Genomic DNA, 4,783 nt, shown 5'->3' with positions numbered 1-4,783 from the left:
CTTATGATTGTGAATTGAACTTGTCTATAAATTTTGAACCAACTTCCTTCAAAGAAGCTGCTTCTCATGATGAATGGAAAGAAGTGATGCAAAAGGAGTATGATGCCCTCATAAAGAATGACACTTGGAAGCTGGTTGATCCTCCATTAGGAACCAAACCAATTCGCTGCAAGTGGGTTTACAAGAACAAGTATAAAGCTGATGGCTCATTTGACAAGCATAAAACCAGGCTTGTGGCAAAAGGTTTTGCACAGAAGGAAGGGGTCGATTATGCGGAGACTTTTGCCCCCACAACAAAATGGGCTATCATCCGGACACTCTTTGCCTTAGCAGCTCAGAATGGTTGGAAAGTCCATCAAATGGATGTAAAAACTGCTTTCTTGAATGGAGATCTAAAAGAAAATGTTTTTATGTCCCAGCCTGAAGGATTTGCAGTGAAAGGACATGAACATAAAGTATGCAAACTTGTGAAATCCTTGTATGGCCTCAAACAAGCATTCCAAGCCTGGTATGAAAATCTAATTGAGCATCTTATGAAACTCAATTTCAAACATTATGACCTTGATGATGTAACTTTATTTCTCAAGAAAGTTGGCAAAACAATTGTATATCTTGTGGTATATGTAGATGATCTTTTGATGACAGGGAACAATGAAATTTACATTGCATCCATAAATAAGGAATTGGGGAAAAGTTTTGAAATGACTGATTTGGGCTATGTTCATTACTATCTCGGTATTGAAGTAACTCAACATCCAAAGTCCATATTTCTTTCTCAAAAAAAGTACATTGGAGATCTGTTGAACAGGTTTGGCATGAGAGAATGCAATCCTCTTACTACTCCAATGGAACAAAACTTAAAGCTCACATCTATTGAAGGAAAAGAATTTGAGGATGCAACAAAGTATAGATAGCTTGTAGGAAGTCTCAACTACCTAACTACTACCAGACCAGACATTTTGTTTGTTGTTGGAATCATCTCCAGGGTTATGCAAAAGCCTTGTGAGGGACATTGGTCTGCTGCAAAAAGAGTTTTAAGGTACTTGAAGGGAACTCAAGACTTGGAATCAAGTATACACAGGTGGATGACTTCAGCTTGATTGGATACTCTGATTCAGACTTCGATGGAGACAAAGAAACTCGGGTATCTACTTTAGGATATTTTATGAGTCTTGGATCAAGAGCTGTCTCCTGGAGATCACGCAAACAATCGGTTCCAGCAGATTCCACAACAGAAGTAGAATACGTGGCCGCAGCTGAGGCAACAAAAGAAATTGTGGCTCAGGAAAATTCTTGAAGATTTGCAGGTAAAACAAGTACAATCAACTCCACTCATGATTGACAATATCTCTGCAATAAAGTTAGCCAAGAACCCAAAGTTCCATGATCGAACGAAGCATATCAATACTAAATATCATCTGATTCGACATCATGTTGAAGCCAAAACAATCCATCTCCGCCATTGTTCCACGAACGAGCAAATTGCAGACATTTTCACCAAAGCGCTTGGAAGAGAAAAGCTGAAAAGATTTAGAATGATGCTTGGGCTCACGAACATCCCTTCAGATTAAGGGAGGGAATGTTGACGCCTAATCATCACGATTGGGTGAATAACTGAGATTGATGTAAATAAATAATGGAGAATATGAATAGTCACCGGAAGATGAAATGAACGTCATCTCCCTCATATATTTAATAAACACCTACCTAAATGAAATCAATGAATTGAATTTTGTGGAGTTACTGTGTGGCATTACACAAATAAATATGTTGTTTCTATCAATCCTAGATTTAAAAGAACTGTTTAAAACATCGATAGATTGCATGCGAAGGGTCGCCGGAATCGAACATGGAATGGGGTCTCAACAAGAAGTTTTTTTCGTTGCGTTTGGCGCTTTATGGACCAATTGGCTCAGCGATTGAGGCATTTTGTTTGGAACAGCTTAGAAATCACTCGAAACAGATTCTTATTGTTTTGATAGGAACATGCTAGAGAGTGAGAAAATTGAAGTTGTAGGGAACTTTTGAGCGTGTTGCAATGGGTGTTGTGCCAGAGCATGCTCTTTATGAAGTTCCATCTTTGCAAGCGCAAGGCCTGCGGGAGGAAATAACATCATTCTGAAATAACATCATTCTGTGTGTGGCAAGACCTCACAGAGAAAGTTGCTTCAACTTTTTGTAAAGGTAGTTGCCATGAATCAAAATTGCAGGGAAATTTCTGAAGGCGTCAGTTACCACTCTCAATCTGGACGGAGAAATATAAATAATCAAATTAACAATGAAGAGCACAGACAATGTGAAGTCTAAATTTATTTTGGTGGAGCCAGATTGAGGGCTCACAACGGTAAATATCGAATGTTGAGACACAGATCCGGGTTAATGCCTCCTGCAACTGTTATAGCAATCGACGGCTTATAATGGTGCTTGCTCACGAGTTAGCCAAATCGACGACATGAGCGGGCAAGGCAGGGTCGCACAATTGCTTGTATTGCGCTGTGGCAGAATCAACGGCGCAGATTAAATCAACCACCTCCTAATTTTCAAAACCAAAAGGGGGTCGCTCAAAACCATGAATGGTTTTCCCCGGACGCATGTCATGAAAGGCGAGGCCCACTTGTACAATAAGTTTGACAAGTAAAAAAACACAAAACATATTGATGCATATGTTATAAAGTTTTATAAAAGGCAAAATTATATATATATATAAAGTTACGAAAATGTCGTATTAATATGGTCGTCGATATTTTAAAAATTCATTATTATTTTTAATTAAGCTCTTTTTAATAAAAGAAATAGTTCTGTACACAATTCAGTTTTATAATTGATTTTGACCGTTAAGTTTTGAGAGATTTGAAAATTTTAGCGTTTTGGGGTATTTTATAAATGTTTTTCTTTATTAGAACTAATGTATGTAATATACTAGATTCTCACCCCTCCTCGCACTCGTAGACCCGCCCACCTGGATCCAATTGATCAATCTATATCATAGGCCTTCTTCGATGGAGCCGCTCAACAGCATGGATGTGGTAGGGATTTCTTTCTTAATATAACAATAAATCATCATTACAAAGTGAAGATGGGCTTAGGTATGGGAACAAACAATTTCGCTGAACTCATATCCATCAGACATTTTATGCACTTTGCATTAAACCATGACTGCACAGAGTTACAGATATTTGGAGATTCAAACATTATCATTAATTGGATCAATTTGAAAACTAGATGCCACGCACACACACTCTTAAATTTATTGGATGAAGTGTTGCACCTCAAAGAACTTTTTAACTCCATTATTGTTCGTCATATTTACAGGGAACACAATCACTATCATTAATTGGATTAATTTGAAAACTAGATGCCACGCACACACACTCTTAAATTTATTGGATGAAGTGTTGCACCTCAAAGCACTTTTTAACTCCATTATTGTTCGTCATATTTACAGGGAACACAATCACTGTGCTGACGGATTATCCAAGGAGGCCAGGCACCTTCCAACAAGACAGTGGATAATCAACGAACAAAGAGGCAATGCTCATTATCAATACTTCCACAGGGCCTACATAGATCAAGTCTACCTCGGGTGGACGACCAATGATTTTTGTTATTTTTTGTAATGTATATAAGGTGTTAAATAAAAATCTAGCAGCATCCTGCGAGATGCAAGTATATATATTGCCTACTATACATACACCCTACATGATGTTTTTGACATTTTGAAATAGCATCATCCTGCGTGATGATTTTTTGGATATGACAGAGACATGTACAGAAAAGACCATAAACTTTTATAAGTCAAGAAGAATTAGCATACGCTGAACAACATTTACTACATCTAATTTTTCATCATATAATGAAAAATTACAATTTTTCCTTGGAAAAAAAAAGGTAGTATACTAGATTCGGTTGAAATATAATTACAAATTTACCTATATACCTTAATCTGCGCTCCATTTGTTTTAGAGAACCCATTCATATATATTTTTTAACCTTATTTCATTTTTCAGTTTTAGGGTCGAAAACATTAATTCTGTCAGGTTATTAAAATCCTGTTTTTCTGTATTCTCCGTATTTCCATTAGAATCAATTCGAAGGTCAGCACCCTCATAATTGGTCTAATCATAAATCTCTAGGTAGCAGTTTTCATTGCACCAATAAAGAGTACATTTCCAAATAATTTTAAAATTTAATGAAATTTAAATGATATCGGGCCACTAGCGAGTTGTTTCGAGAGTAACAACACCTTATTCATCTTTAAATAATAATAAATTCATTATTTAATAATAATGTTTTAAAAGGTATTAATATTTATTTATTACTATTATTTAATATATTATAATTATTAAATGAAAATAAATAATTTTAATTTAAAAATTATTTATAATTTATATTGTTTAAAGTATTAGAGCATGTCTTAAAACTATTTTTGTTTGGCTAAGAGTTAGTTTGGCAAGAGTGATAGTCTACCACTTTAAAGATTATCAGCGAGTTATTATTTTAGGTGGTGTGGTTTTCCTTGGATAACAGTGATGAATCATCTATCCTTACTGTTAGTTTGACTGAATTATAATAAGTTTTTCCACCCTGTAAAAAAATAAAACTGCAATCTATTAAATTTAATATGAAAACTTAGATTTTTCCAAATTTACATATATACAGCTAAAAATTCAACCGTGTTAAGAAACCATATTAAAATTAAAATGATTCGATCTCAAAATTAGAATTAAAATGAATATAAAAGGAAACCATAATTATTAAAATTAAAATGATTCGATCTTAAAGT

The sequence above is a fragment of the Pinus tabuliformis genome, chromosome 1_1 (genome assembly GCF_031772625.1).
Source record: "Pinus tabuliformis cultivar Carrire ecotype Pingquan chromosome 1_1, CPIR1, whole genome shotgun sequence".
NCBI classification, from domain to species: Eukaryota; Viridiplantae; Streptophyta; class Pinopsida; order Pinales; family Pinaceae; genus Pinus; species Pinus tabuliformis.
This window is presented reverse-complemented; position numbering follows the sequence as displayed.